The following is a 15,475-nucleotide window of genomic DNA, read 5'->3' as shown; positions in this document are numbered from 1 at the left end:
AAAAAAAAAAAAAAAAAAAAAAAAAAAACAAAAAACAAAAAAACAACCAAGCAAGAAATCCTCCAACCCATTTTTAAGTGGTTGCAATGAAAACAGAAAATTTTATCTTTATGTTTTTATGAGTGTTCATTAAAAAAATGAATTCCTGTAAATGATTCCCCCACTTTTTGTGCAGTATTTCAAGGTGATGCATACACTTCTCTCCGTGTTCATGACTTCTCTCCGTGCAGGTGGTTCTCATCCCAGGAGGGGAAGCAGCTCACCTGGGGCCGGCGCTCGAGTCCCTCCTGGGGTCAGCAGCTCAGAGCTCCTGCCCCAGTTCAGGCAGGGGGTTCTCCCAGCACGGGGGTGAACGCAGACCCCGGTGCCCCTTCGAGGATGGGTTTGCAGGTGCCAGGCTCAGGCAGCACCTCTTGGGGCTGGGGGCTCAGGTCACCCCTCGGGGCAGGAGCAGGCAGCGAGCGGTGGGGCGAGCAAACAAGTGCCCCACGAATAATGGACTCGGTGAGTGACAGCAGAATTGTCGTTTAACAATTTGCTGGGCAAATATTATGTGACCGTTTCTAGAGCCACTTGAAGAGGACAAATATAACCTCCCCACGCGCTGGGAATAATTCGGTCGGCAAAAGCGGGCGGAGATTCACCGGATGAGTTACGGTGGGGGACGGAGGGGTGTCACTGCTGTCACCGAAGCCATCGGCACAGGTCCGTGTGTCACTGGTGGACCACGGATGGGGCCAGGTGGCCACCTCCCTGCCTCAGCAGCCCGAATACTGGCCCCATCTCCCCAGGTCAGCCGTAATCCCCATGTCCCCACGTCTCTGGGGGATTAAGCTCCCATATGAATGCTTCTCCCCGCTCAGGGGGGAAGCATCTGGGTCTGTGCATCGGAGGGAGCTGGGCTGGAGGAGGGGATGGGGCTAGGAGGCATTCCCGCCCCACACGGTGCGGGGCTTGGGAACAAAAAGCCGGAGTTGCATGGAGAGCATCCCCTGCTGAGGCCCCGGGGCTGGCGCCTGCCCCCACTGAGGGGGCTGTGGCATGCATGGCTCCAGGTGCTCCCAAAGCCCAAATTCTCTGCCCGGCATCCTTCATCCGCAGTGCATGAAGGCCGGCACGGCACCGGGAGGCTCCGTGTGGCCGGGTGTCCCCTCCAGCTGGTGGCAGTGCTCGTCCCTCCCTCTGGTGCCGTGGAGGTGCTCTCTGCCTCGGGCTGCTCCGTGCCTCAGTTTCCCCAGGGGGTTCCCCAGTTCCCTGCTCCTCACCCTGCTGGCCCCGCTCCGACCCCCCTCCGTACCGCTGCCATTGCACCGAGCGATTAAACGTAGCATTATCTTATTTATTTTGGCTTGCCTCCTTGCCAGTCCCCTGCTGTAAATTAAATGATTGCCGAGCTAGATTAGCAGAAAGCATATGTGGAAATTACCTTTTAATTTCTTAATTACATTGCACTCACCTGCAGCTCAACCTGCCAGTGTAAGGAGAGTGTGAAGTTAATTTCCATTGATATATTATCTGCTTTCTTATAAATTAGGATCCTATTAGAGAGGAAGCACACCAAGAACACGTTGTTCCCAGTCAGGCTGTGGATGGGATCTGCTCTTAGAGCTGGCTTACAGAAGCTGGGCTGCCTGCGGGTCGGTGGGATGGGGATGCCCACAGATGTCAGTGCACCCTGTGGTGGCAGGGAGCTTTTCTGTGTTCTGTAACCTTGTCAAGGCTGTAGGAACAGGAACCCCGGGGCCAATATCCTGGGTTTGACCCCCTCTTGTTGTTTCTTAGGGATGTCTTGGCAACAAGCTTTAATTGAGTTGCTTCAGTCACGGGGTCAAGGCTGGGAAGGGTGCAGTTAGGTGGCATCTTCCAATCCCTGGAGCAAACGAATGGGAAAGCCTGATTTCTCTCATAATTTCCCTTCCTACTGGGCTCCTTATTGAGACAAGAATAAAAAAGCCTAAAACTTATCTTTTAAAGTGTCACCCAAATCTCCTGGCCCTCCCACCAGCCACCTAGGCTGGGGAGCAGAGCGAGCCCCAGCAGCACCCATCTGTGCAAGGCGTCAGCGCAGCTCTCATGATGCTCATCAGCACCCAACGTTCCTCAGCACCCATGGGTGGTCTGCTGGGGTCCCTAACTGGGCAGACCTGAGGAGCTGGGAAAACATTCAGCGGTGATCCATGGTTCTGCTCCTCCTGTCACTGTTTTGTTTCATGAGGCAGCAGACATGCTTTGTTCTCTCTTCTGGAGACTTGATTTCTTTCTTCTTCAGTGGCTTTTGCTAGCCTGTAATGCTTTTCATATTCCCTGTGCAGCCTGTGTCAGAGGAAGGGGAGACAGCAGATTGATTTCCTATCATAAACCCCTTCCTGCTGTGAAGGGGAGAAGACCCATTCATATGCCGCTTGCAGACAGACCGATGGTGAAACTACTTTGGGTTGACTTTGTGCCCCAACCTAAGCAAAGGCAGGGTGGCAGAGTGACAAGGTAACCTCCAGGTAGCATGCCCTGACCCACTGCTGGAGGATAATGCGGTGTGGAGGATAACAAGGCAAACGCCACGTCTCTACTTCCAGAACCACCTCCTCCGACTAGGATCAAACGCTGGAGCAAGCTGAGCGCTTTGTTCAAAGGACCGGTGGGGTCAAGCCTTTTGTTGTAGGTTTGTTTTATGTTACAGAGAGATTCTAGATAGATCTGTCCCGAGAGCTCCTCTGTTCAATAGGTTTGAGGTGTGCTATGTGTGACCCGGGGATGAGCTGGGATGCTCCTCAGCAGGGTCAGGATGTGGCAACCTGTGGGGTTCATCCTGCCACGGGGCAGGGAAGCCAGGCTAGGGGAATGAAAAGTGTCTAGCAGGAGATGTGGGCCTTTAGCAAGGACAAAAGCAAGCCCCTGCCCCTGGGATGGACTAAGGAGTTGAGAAATTAATGAAGGCTGCCAGGGTGTTGGTCAGGCTGGAGGGAGGAGAGGCTGGGGACTTGGTTGGGCTGTGCTGAGAGGAGGAGAGAAGAGGGGAATAGGCTGGAACAAGGCAGGATCTGGTGGGACGTAAGGAAATAAAGTCACTGTGGGGGTGAACGAGCAGTGCACTGGGGCTCAGGGAGATGGTGGGATTTCTGTCCTCAGAGGTGTTTGGGAAATGACTAGGGAAATCCCTGAGCAACCTGGCCCAAACCCTGCGCCAAGTTTGCTGTGGGCAGGAGAATGGGTTAAAGACCTCCTGGGGTCCCTTCCCACCTGAAATTCCCGCAGTTCTGTGTTGCAGGGAGGCAAAACTGCCTCTTGTGCTCTGCCCGGTGCGGCAAATGCTCCCAGTGCTTCTCACAATGGGGCTTAGTGTGAGTGGGTTTCAGAGCCCAATTCCCATATTTCTGCTTCAAACTCCGCCGACCACACCTGAAACTCATCAGGAGGTGGCACAGTTCCGTTGCAAAACAATACATTTACTTTACCTTTAAAGTATCTTGTAAAATCCAAAACAAAGATGGAAGATACCCGATTTCCACCCTCTGCCCTGAGCCTTGCCTCACTTGACCACGCTGCCGTCGCTTAAAGCTCCTTGTTCCCCACGCAGAGGTCGTGGCACCTATTAATCACGCTGAAGAGCCCCTCAATTATCTGAAATCGTGATTACCCCAGCCCGTTCCACGTCCCCCGTGACATTTGGATAACTGAGGTTGTTCTGTATTATTATTATTTTTCAATTGTGGTAATTATTGTACATTAAACCATTAGCATTCATTACTCCTACAGTGTGTAATTAGAACAATGGTGGATGGATTGCTACCGACTCTAATGAAGTTTTTATAATTGTAATTTATGGCCGTCAAATTACCTTTCTTAAAAATGAAGCCTAATATTAGCCTCTTAAGTTATGGGGAGGGGGTGGTAATTACTTCTAATTGATGGTTCTTGTTTGCTCTGCAGACAGAGCAACGCCGATCCAGCCCTGCGCTGGGTCTCCACCTAAGAAAGGAGAAGGATTCATGTGATGTAACCATGCCTCCTGCACCTCGCCAGCCCTGCCCTGCGGCACGGAGCCGTGCTTGGGATGCTTCTGGGCTGGGAGAAGAGCTGGGGGCAGCGAAGTTCCGGGGCAGCAGCTCTGGGGCTGGAAAATGGGAGAGCCTGGAGGATTTGGGGTGAGCGTTATAGTGGGGTGCGTGTTATAGCGGGGTGGGTGTAGTAAGCTGGGTGTGAGCATTATAGTGGGGTAGGCGTTATAGTGGGGTGGGAGTTATAGAGGGGCAAGTGTTACAGTGGGGTGGGTGTAAAAAACAGGGGGGTGAGTGTTATAGAGGGGTAGGCTTTTAAGCGGGGTGGGCATTATAAATAGGGGTGGGTGTTATAGATGGGTGGGCATTATGGCTGGGGAGGCGGTGAGCGTTACGAGCGGGGCAGTGAGCATTATAGCTGGGCGGGAGTTGTAACGGGGAGGGGGGTGTCATAGCGGGGGGGGGGGAGTGTTATAGCGGGGTGGGCGTTATAGCAAGGTGGGTGCTATGGGGGGCAGGCGTTATAAGTAGGGGGGACAGGGGGTATAAGTGGGGAGCGGGCGCTATAGCAGGGGGTGGCCTTATAGCAGGGGGGTGGGCGCTGTAGGGGGGCGGGTGGTATGGGGTGGGCTGTCCGTGGTGCTGGCTGCGATGGGGCTGGGCGCTGGGGGGGGGCTAATGGGATGGGGGACGGGGACGGGGGGGGTCAATTTCACTCTGCCTGCCATTGGGGCTGAAGGGGGTGTGCGTAACGCTGCCCCTTAATTACGTTTCTGTGGTTGTTGTGGTGGTTATGAGTTAAAAATAAGCCGCGCCTTCGCTTTCCCAGCGGGGGGCCGAGTTTTGCTTTAATTGCCTCTGTTTGAATCAATTTAGGCTCAATTATGCTCCTCCTTTCTGTGTAATGGAGACGCCTGTGCCCGTCTGGCCAAAGCCCTGCAGCAGGCTGAGGGCTGGGCCTCCATCATGGACGGCCTCATGGTAGGCCCCAGGCCAGCTCAGGGGGTCCCGCCATCGCTCCTTCTACCCCCTGGGTTGTGGGGGGTCTGTCCCTCAGCAGGGAGGCCCTTGAGGAGGTTAGGCAGCTCCAGGTGTTGGCACCTTTCTGAGCACTGAGCGCTGCCATAGGGTCATGCTAACATGCCCTGAGAAGTGCTGGGCCCTGGAGAAGACCAAGGGAAGGGCCCTTGCCACCAGGGTTGAAGCTTTGGGCTCTGCACCATGCATATGTGGTCAGGAATTGGGTTTTAAACAGTGGTTATAGGCACAGTGCTTCCTGTCTGAATTCACATTCATCCCTGAAATGATGTTGTGTCTTGGAGGAAGGCCACCAGATATTAAATAAGAGCACTGTTATGCTAGGAACAAAGAGAAGGGCAGCACAACCAAAGTGGAGGGGATTCTATGGTGTCAAAGTGCCGCACCATAATGTCCCTGTCCCATCAGGATGTCCCCAAGATGGATGCCCAGGTCTCCTGCTCAGCTGAGGTAGGAAATGTTTGTTGTAGCACTTGAAGAACAGGTGAATTTCACTGCTCGAGAAAATTCCATCGATAGTTCTGAAGATGACTTTTTTTTTTTTTTTTTTTTTTTTTTTTTTCCTTTAGAACTAGCAAGAAAATATATATATATATTTTCCTCTTCTAGAGGACATCTCACTGTCATTTTTCTGTGTTGCTGGGATCTAAGACCACACTCATCAGCAAGCAAAAGGCTGATTCTGAGACCTCTGCTTCAGTTACTTGGATCCATGGCCACAATTAGAGAACTAGCTGGATTTTTCAGAGGTTTAAAATAATAAAGCACTTCTCAATTTTCAGCTGACCCCTGGGAGGTTCACTTTTTCTCCTTGAAAGTAGCACAAACCCAACACTTACATCTTGGTCTTTTAACAACATGCTAGCTGTTTCTCATCCTCAGCTCTTGCAAAAATGGAAAAATATGGAGTGGAAGAGGATTGCTGAAAAGTGGCACTGATGAGTAGTGGTTCTTTTGTGAAGGATGGTTGAGGCTTTTCTAACAAGCCTATTTTCCATTAAAAAAATAAAAAGCTTACGAGCTTATGGAGAAGTTTCAAAACCGAGGCCTATATTTGCGGGTCTCAGCACGTAGTTCTCAGCTGTGAAGCCCCCCAGGTGCCTCCCTCTCCCAGACAGGAATGCTGGCGATGGGAGGCTGGCTTCCCCTTCTTCCTCCCAGAGCATCGTCCTCCTGAGTCACACGAGGGAGCATCGAGGCCCACATCACCTGGGGTGGGATCCCTGCCACCGCCCCAAGCCACAACGGGGCTCCCCACTGTCCTGGTGGGCTACTACTAGCCCACAGCTGCCTTGGCCTCTGTCCTTGAGGCTGTGGCTCCCACCGACACCTCCTCCTACATCCTCCAAGGGCTGTACAAGCTGGCCTCGGCGATGGAAGCAACCCAAGCCCCTTCTCCCCCCACCGCCCATCCCGGTCCCGGTGCGGGGTGCAGCCGCAGCCCCCTCCTCGCCGCCCCGTCTCCCCCCAAACACGGGGGCTTTGCCTTTGAGCGGCTGGCACAGGCCTAGGCGCAGCGCTGATTAGATCGCTGTCACCAGGGAACAGGAAGGTTAATTGCCATTCTCTTTGTGTGCCGCTCGGAGAGGAGACCAATTTCAGCTCAGTAGCAACAAAGTGTTGCCTGCTTGCTTCGGAGGGGGCAGGGGGAAGCGGGGAGGGGGGGGACACAAGCGGGCAGGATTGTGCACGGACTTTGAGCATAGCTGTGTCTTGTCTGGTCTAGCAAAAGAGAAGTGCTTAACAAGTATTAAGAGACACAAATAATTCTCCTTTTCTCCTCTCGCCCATTCTTTTCTCTCTTTCTCTTTGCTTGTAAATCCTGCTTATCGCATCTGAATAGCAGAATGGTTTCACACCGGACCTTTAATCTGGCCCAGAGCAGCCCCCAGAGGGGCAAAGTGGCTGAGGATTACCTTTTATTTTATTTGATTTTTTTTAGCTTTCTTCCACTCCTCCCCTCCCTCGTGGGTTTTTTAGTATTTTTTTTCCCTCTGCATTTGTTCTTGGAGGGAGTGAGGAGCAAAGGCTTAAGGGGGGGAAGGGGAAAAAAAAGAAGTGTGTAGGGGGTGTTACAAACTTAAGGGGATCTGGATCTATTCAGAACGACTTGTCCATAGCCTTGCTGCTTTTGTTCGCCTGCCATTCTTTAGATGATTTCTTCACTCTAGTAAAAGCGCTTTAATTCCCTTGTAGATACCGAGAATCCCTCCTTCTCCTGCTCTCCCCTCCTTCTCCTCCTGGAGCCTGGCGCACCCTCTTTCACTTTCTCAGACTCTTTATCCAGTATCCTCCCCGCCACCAACAAAGCCCAGGAATGGCAAAGTTTCCTTTCAGAAGAATGAAAGAGATGGAAGGAGCAGGAGGAGCCCGAGGAGATGGGGAGCAGCGTGTGCGTACGTGCACCGTTATGTGTGTCACCTGTCCCGTGCTGGAGATTTGTGGCTCCCCCTGACTTTCTGATCCCAGGAAGCTTTATTCATGGCCCATCCCACTCCAGGTGTTGACACATGGCAAAACCCTTCAGGAGAGAAGCACTGGAGGAGGCTGAAGGACCCCACACCCAACACTCCAGCTGCTGGGAGCTGGCACTAGGATGGGTCCTCCTGTGTCACCTTGTGTCACCAGGAACAAATCAGGAGCTGCGTGGGCTGGAGACCCCAATGGACAACCACAGTGGCCATAACTGGGCCAGCCTGAAGGCCAGCAGCTCACCATCCCCACCAGCCACCACAAGGAGGTCAAGGCTGCTCAGTGAGGAGAGATGTGCCCACAGGTGGGACATCTCAGAGCAGGGAGCAATGAAGTTCCTCCTGCAGACCCTACGGGGGGTGCTGACAACGTGGTGGTGGGACTGCCCACCTGAATCCCAGGCACCAGCTGCCAGGGGTAGAAACAGCTCTGGGGCACTGGGTCCTGTCCCTGCAACCCATGCAGATGTTTGGCCCCATGGGATCGCACAGGACCACGAGGTGTCCAACTGGGAGAAGCTCAGCTCCAAGTGACGATGCCGACACAAGTGATGATGCATTATGAGGACAGGCCCTCTCATGGTATTCAACCCATATCAGCATGCGGAAAACTTTATAACCAAAAATTGAGAGTTTCAAAAGTCAGTGAGGGTTTCGGGGGCTGCCCTTGCTCTCATCAAAGATTCAGCATTTGGGAATCAAGACTGGTGAGCAGGGGTGCTCTGTGGGTCAGCCCATGGGCGTGAAATGTGTTTTCTCCACCTGAAGATTTAGGTTTGGTCTGCAAGAACTCACAACTGACTGAGGTGACCTGGGGGTTATTGCTCCGGGAGCAGGAGGGGAGATGTGCCCGTATGTCAGGCTGTGACCTGCGGCTGCTGAAGCACAGGGAGATATTTCCCAGTGCTGGTCCTGCTGTGGGAGGTGGTAATTCCTTCCTCTCCTGCTGGCCCACCTTCTGACTTCGGTGTAAATCAGCCCTGCAGCGCTAAATACATCGCACTGAATCAAAACCATCCTCATGGTGAGAAGCTCCCCGTGCTGTTTTAGCGTTTACCACTGCCACGGTATTTTCAGCATGTGAGTGTGGTGGTTACCACTGCTCAGCCCAAGGGCTCCTCAAACCGGGGAGATGGCAAAGCCGGCTTTCTGCAGGCTCAGAGGAGCTCGGTGCCACCTGGGTGCCAGGATGCTGCAAATGCTGTTCTTGCCCCCCCTGGGGCTGACAGCACCTGCAGAGCATGGTGCCCATGTGTCCGTCTCTCCAGGGCTTGTACAGCGCTCACTGACCCCATCTGCAAGCAAACCTCTCTGCATTTGGAGACCCCAAACCTTAATGAGGCATTAAGGGGGGGTGAGGCTGCGTACCAGCATTCGAGTGTCTGCTGGGGGTCACATCGCAGGTGACACTCAAAGGAAAAGGACTAAAGTCAATTCAAGGGAAGGGAATCACATGCTGCAGAGCTAAACCTCATCAGATCCTCCAAGGCACTAATTACCCTGACCAGCCTCACCTGGGGTCCCACCCATGGCCCTGCAGCTCTGCTTAAGGGCAGCACTGGGGGCTCAGACACCCCCCCGAGGCTGTGCTGTAGGTAGCACATTTCCAGCTCCCTCTCCTGCCCCCCAGGTAGCCAGGCTCCGTGTGCCTGTGCTGCTTTGCAGAGCAAATATTGGGATTGGGCCCCGATTTCTTCATCAGGGCTCGTTCCCACGTTGGCTGGGATTAGCCCCCCCTTCCCTGCCGAGCGGTGGGGGACAGGAGAAGCCGAAGCATTTCCTGCGATGGCTAATTAGATCCAGCTCCCGACAACAACACGCACCGGAGAAAAGCAAAGCGCTGAGCGGGACAAGGTAATGAGAGTGTTCCCCTCCCCAACAATTCCTCCCACTAATCCCAGACAAAGCTCCAAAGGCTGGCCCGAGCTGCCAGGCGGCGTAAATCAGCACTGCTCCACTTACTTCGGCGAGGCTTTGCTGATTTATAGCAGCTGAAGGCTTCTCGCCACCTGTAATTTATGTCTTGGGGACTAATTTTGCGCAAGTTTTGTCTCTAATCCTTCTCCCCTGGGGTGCTGTGGGGATACCAGGGCAGGGCCGGGCTCTTTTTTGGAGGCACCTGAGTGCCACCAACCGCCCCCAAAAAGCAGTGCCATCCCCCGGAGGTAGACGTGAGGGGTGCTGCTGCTTTCACGGCTGGCTGCATTCCTCCTGCAGCCACGGCGGTGGCACTGGATGAAGCCGCAGGGCGAACACGGAGCAGTTAATAATGAATGATGCACGCGCTGCCCGCGATGAGTAATTCAGCAGCAGCGTGCAGCACAGCTGCTGGCTAAGCACCTGGCCTTCAAAGGGTGAATGAGCATTAAGATAGCTCCATAAAAGCTGGTCCAGCAGTTGCAGGGGAGGATGTTTTATGAATGGAGGTGGCAACCTGGCTGTGGCGTTTTTGCAGTCGTTGGCCAGCAATGGAAGGAGATTTGCAGTGGAGTGGTGTGGAGCATCAACAGGTCCATGAAATTCCTCCTGGCACCTGGGAGGAGTTTCAGGGTGGGAAGCCAGCCTGGTTTGTCAGCTGGGGTTTCCAGAGGAGGTGTATCTGGACCTGTTTAGATGTCAGAAAGAGATGGGCTCTCGAGTTCTGCCCTCTCCATTGAGCTGAGTGTTACAGCAGGAGGTCAGGTGGCTGGTAGAGGTGTGCTCCTGGTCTGGTGTAGGTCTGAGTCCAAGGAATAAGCAAGGTCTGGTCAAGCAGATTGCAATCACCAAAGATGGCACGTGGTGTACAAGCTAGATGAAGTGTTGGACTTCTTGGAGCCAAGAGGTTTTAGCAGCTCCCTGTATGCTGTGAACCCATGGCCAGCAGGTGAAATCCCGCCTGCTGGGCCATCTCCTGAACAAGCTTGGTAACTTCTCCCGGATCAGCTCCCCCTGGGGCTGTGCCAGGAGAGGGGTTTGAGATCAGCACCAGAACCCCACAAGCCAGCAGGGCCAAGAAGCTCCCTACCTCGGCTTGCAAGAAGCAATCCTACCCTGCTGCAGCTGTGCCCCAAGCCCTTAAGAGCACTCACTAGCTGCTCTAGTGATGCCAAACCTCTGCTGTGTGTCCTGTGCTTTGCCATGTCCTCAGTGTCCTCCCCTCCGGAGCACATAGAAGGGAGGTAATGCTGGAGGTGACTGTAGTTTTTGCACAAAATCCAATCCAAGTGGGATTTTGCAGCCCAAATCCACCACCACCACCCTGTTGGGTGCTCTGGTGTGGGCAGATTGGTGAAACAAAAAAATGCTTCTTCCACACGGTCTCCCTCCCCCGGGGATTTCAGCCCTCCTCGCCTTGAGAAGCGTTACCCAGCCTCGTTGGAACAGCAGCTTGGGGAGGCACAGGGGAGGGAGAGGAGGAGCTGGAGATGTTTGCTAGCAAATAAAGGACTGTGTGCTTAAACACTCTTCCTCTGCCTGTCCCCACCCGGCAGCGTTTGCTCAGCAAACACTGCTAATTCACCGGCTTCCCAACGTTTGATTCAGTCTGCGAAAGCAAACCTCGTACCCCACGTCCCCAGGGGCCTCCTCTCCCCCCTCTTTCCCCCTGGGACGTGCTGCTGGGCACCAGCCTTCGGTGCCCGGCCACCAGCTGTGAGACTGGGGAGCTGCGGGGGTGTGTGGGGGGGGCAGCAGCATCCCTTGTGGCAAAGCTCTCCTGGTGCTCAAATGTGGGGGAAAAGTAAACTTGGGCAGAGCTTTACCCTGATGCCACCTGTGCCTGGATAACAGGCTCGAGCTGGATAATGCTGTGTGTGCACAGCGTGCACAGCTTCGTGGTCATGAGTGTGGGGGTGTAAGGGGGAAAGATGGTATGGGACAGCAGTAGAAATATTTTTCCCCTTAGGGAAAAGCAAAAGGTTTTGCAGAGAGGCTCTGGGAATTGCAGCCCTGGCTGCAGGAGGGGGGCAGCACCTCGTTTGCTTTGGGATGGTTGCTTGTAACCGGCTGTCCTCCTAGGGACAGGGCTCAGCCCCTGTGTTTTGTCTTGCTGCAGCAGTAGGAAACACTTTTCTTGCTTGAAAAATACCAGTGCTCATCCAGAAGTGTTCCTGCACAGGGGACTCACTGCCAGGGAGTTACTGCAGGGTGCAATAGTGTGGTCATGGAGAGATTGATACCTCTAACAGGGAGCGCTCAGATGCCACGACGTTTCAACAGCTCCAAAATGCGGTGCCGAGACCGGGAGATGCTCAGGGTTGGACCCAGGTGTGCTGGACTGGAGACTTCAAGGGGACAGCCATGGACGTCTGGCCAGGTAGCTCACCCCTGGGTGCTGTCTCCTCTGCATTTCTCCTGCTCACACATGGAGCCGGTGCTGTAGATCATGCCCACACCTCATCCTTCTCCTGCTCAGCCTCTTTGACCAAATAAAACCTGGATTGGGCAGCCTCGTGCCATGGGCACCTTGGTGTCCCTACACCCTCCGGACCTGCAGGTCCCTGCTGCGCTCTCGGGGAAAAAGGCTTGGGAAAGCAACCCCTTGTGCTCGCCTATCCGCATGGGAAGCATCCTCCTGTCACTTCCAAGCAGCCCCGGAGCTCCGGCGGTGACATATGCTCCCTCCTCGCCCGCCTTTCAGTGCAGGTCCTCGCGGGAGGCCCATTAAGCACTTAGCTGACCTTGGACCTCCGCCCGCGCCAGCTGCACGCGGGAGGGAGCGGGCAGGCACGCGAGCACCGTGCCCGCCAGAGCTGTCGCTGGTGATTTACCGCGGCTGGGCGCAGGGTGGGCAGCGGGGCTGGCAATGCAGTGCCAGGGGGCTGCTCTGGCTGCTCCCCATCCCCACGGCCCCGCTCGGTGCCCCTCCGGGTTCAACCCCAGGTCTTAATTTTCCAGCTGACCGCACTCGCTCCTAGCGAGGCGGAGAGGGGAGGCGCAGATTGCAGTGGGAGCAGCTTCTGGCGACGGGGTTGTGGCTGGAGAAGGGATGCAGAAGCCGTAACCACTGCTCTGGGCTCTTTTCCCCCTTGCCATGTACCTTCCTGATGGGATCAAACCTGCCACAGGGCACTTCTGGTGAGGGGGTGACACCATCTCATTCTGGCCAAGACAGCATCCTTCGGACGTGCCGGTAAGCCCGTGTCGTTTTAGTTCCCAATGTAACACCCCAACTCTGAGCCATCGCCCCACCGCATCCTGCTCAGCCTCGCAGCTTAGCCTTATCTCTCAAAGCAGAAAGGCTGCAGATTTTCCTCGACAACTTGTGAAATATCCTCCGTGGTCTCCATGGACTCTGACCTCTTCCTTCCCATTGCTGGGGGCCTTCCTCCTGCAGGAGCCCCAGAGCTGGTCCCAGCTCAGCTCAGAGCCAGGACATTTTTTTTTTTTTGTCCCTGGTTTGCAACACAAAACCACTGAGGTTTGGGCTGTTCCTTGGGAGGAGACAGCAGACAAGGGCAGTCCCTGGCAGGCTGTTTGCAGGCAGCTGGAGGAGAAAGATCCATACAAAAAAGATGAGGGTGGAAAGTCCTAAAGGATGCATCGGCTGTAGCAGCAGAAGGCAAGGGGAGGCACAGAGGCGCACCCCTCTTTTCTCCAAGCTGTATTTGGGGAAAGCCTTAGGGGAAAAAGGTATTAATGTTCTAGCTGTAGCAACCCATTCATCACATCTCCAGAGAGAAGTCGTCTCCACCATCCCTGCTTCTGAGAGCCTGTTGTGGGGTGCAGCAAGAGACCAAAGGGAGGAGACATCCCTGATGGGTCTCACAGGGGGACTTGGTCTGCACGTGGCAAAGGAGGGAAGAAAATGTGAATTTTCCAACTGGGGGAACTGGGTGCCAGGTGGCTGCTCAAGGAACCTCCTCAGGGGATGGGAACACTTATCCCAGACTCTCGGAAATGTTTCCCCTACAGACAAGCTGCAGGCACCTGCTCAAATCAGAGCAGCCTCCCCACAACCTCCTCCTGCCCCGTGACAGTGAGTGAAAGCTTGGGGCACCTTGGAGGCTGTGGAAGGGTGCAGGGCGGGTATATTTGTGGCTGCAGTGGGCGTCTTGGCTTCTTGGCACCCAAAGGCCAGCCGAGCCATGATTTTCAGACGAAACCTTTTGATTTCTGAACGCGTCTGTGAGCGATGCGAGGCGGCTCAAAGGGTGCTCGGCTGCAGCGGGCGGGCTTGCGCCACTCGTGCGGTATCTCTGTTGGACACGGCATGACTCGTGGACATGAAACTGAGGATCTGAAACTCTGCCTGCCTTTGAAAATCTTCACTTGGAGACCGGGTTTGAGGTTCTGAGGAACAAAAAAGGGTTTGGAGCTGCTCGGCGGCATGGAAAGAGCAAGATAGGAAGGAGAAACACTGCTCCTGGTGCTGCCTTGACTCTGAAATAAATGCCCCAAGAGCTGCTGCCCTGAGGGCCGCTGAGTATTTCTCCGCTCAGCCTTGAAACCCAATCCCCTTTTGCTTTGTTTGGCTGGGAAAAAACCTCAAGTCTTTGGGGTTTTGCCTTGTTATGGAAAACCCTTTAAAACCAGGTGTGAGGATGCTGTAGGTGGGATGGGTGCACACGGTGTGGCGCGGGGACCTTCTGCAGCACCCAAATCACCGTGGCACAGTGACAGCACCCACATCTCGCTGCCTGGGGGTGAGGACATGCTGCCGAGGCCACCGGGGGCCTCCCCTGCTGCAGCCTCCCCCGGCTGAGGGCCGTGGTCCTCCCATGCCACCGGGAGGAGAAGCCGGCCCCAGCTGGGTCTTGGAGCGCAGCACCCTGCAGGAGGAGCCCTTTATCCCCCCCCCCACCCGTTTGCATTATTATTCCCCCCCCTCTTCAAATTCATCTCCCTCAGCCATCCGGGGCTGTCCCTGCTGGAAAATTACTCTCACAAAAGCTCCCTCAGCAGTAATTACCTAAATGGGGGGAAGGGAGGGGAGACCCATTTAGAATCCACTTCATGGCGGGATTAGCTAATTAATTAACGGTTTCACTGACAACTCGAAGGGGAAGAGTGTGTTAAATAGGAAGGCTCCGGAGCTTGATTTATGTGATGTGACACCCACGGCCTCGCCGCCACGTTGCCATCCTGCCAGCCCCGCGCCGGGAGGTCCCGCTCAGGGCCACCAGGGGGGACGGTGGTGGGAGCAGGGGGCGAGCAGCCAGAGGGTGATGCTGGGGTCAGACGGGTCCTGGATGCACGTGAAGGTGTGGAGATGCCCGATGTGCCAGATGGACGGAGGGCAGGTTGTCCTTTTCCTCTGGACGGGATCCCAGCCCTGTGGTGCCACATCCCCACTGCTCCTTGGCTCATCACCTGCAGGCACCTCGGGAAAAGCCCTGCCCAGGATACCCAAATCCATGGCTGGAATGAGTTGGATGGGTCTCAGAAGGGAGCTGGGCTGTCCTGACGCACAAACCCAGCCCTGATGCACAAACCCAGCCCTGCTGCATTCAGGGCTCGCTCTGCCCTGGCTCCGTCCCCTGCCCAAATCCCGTACCCGCCGCCTGGTGCCTCTCACCTCCGCCAGCATCCTGGGGGAAAAGCAGCTGTGTGTTTGGATGGGAAAAATAAATCTTGAGGGTTTCCAGCTGGATTTGTTAATTTGTGGCAAAGGTTAAGATGCGTATTGAAAAAACACGCTTTTTTAGGGGTTAATTTGCATTTGTTTGTTTGTTTGCATTCTGCGAAGGCTGCGATTCCCCTCGGAGGGAACAAAACTGCCAAGTTTCACACCTTCGCTGGAGGTGAAAATTTCTCACGTTGGTAGCAAAACCACAGATTGCTTCGGGGAGAGGGAGGGAGGGGGGAAGGCGCCGGGACCGGGTTTCTTCCCACTGCTGCAGGGATTAAGGGGAAACGCTGACAAATAGCAGCGACGAAGCTGCCCAGCCTTCCTGCAAAACTCGAGGGGGAAAGGGGACGGGGTGGGACAGCCAGAGGGGTTATCCTAGTGCCTGGCTGTGGGATGGGAGATATTTTGGATAGGGGGTA

At 54.8% G+C, this 15,475-nt stretch overlaps 1 long non-coding RNA gene across 1 annotated transcript; it reads left to right on the top strand.

Moving 5' to 3' along the window:
• Nucleotides 1-2,342: 2,342 nt before the first annotated feature.
• On the top strand, nt 2,343-5,921 carry LOC118174719. Its single transcript, XR_004754749.1, has 3 exons — nt 2,343-2,495; nt 3,928-4,142; nt 5,643-5,921. It is a non-coding gene; the product is annotated as an uncharacterized LOC118174719 (long non-coding RNA).
• Nucleotides 5,922-15,475: the final 9,554 nt, after the last annotated feature.

The sequence above is a fragment of the Oxyura jamaicensis genome, chromosome 15 (genome assembly GCF_011077185.1).
Source record: "Oxyura jamaicensis isolate SHBP4307 breed ruddy duck chromosome 15, BPBGC_Ojam_1.0, whole genome shotgun sequence".
Taxonomy (NCBI): domain Eukaryota; kingdom Metazoa; phylum Chordata; class Aves; order Anseriformes; family Anatidae; genus Oxyura; species Oxyura jamaicensis.
The sequence above is the reverse complement of the archived record's forward strand: the minus strand, read 5'-3'. Positions and strand labels throughout refer to the sequence as shown.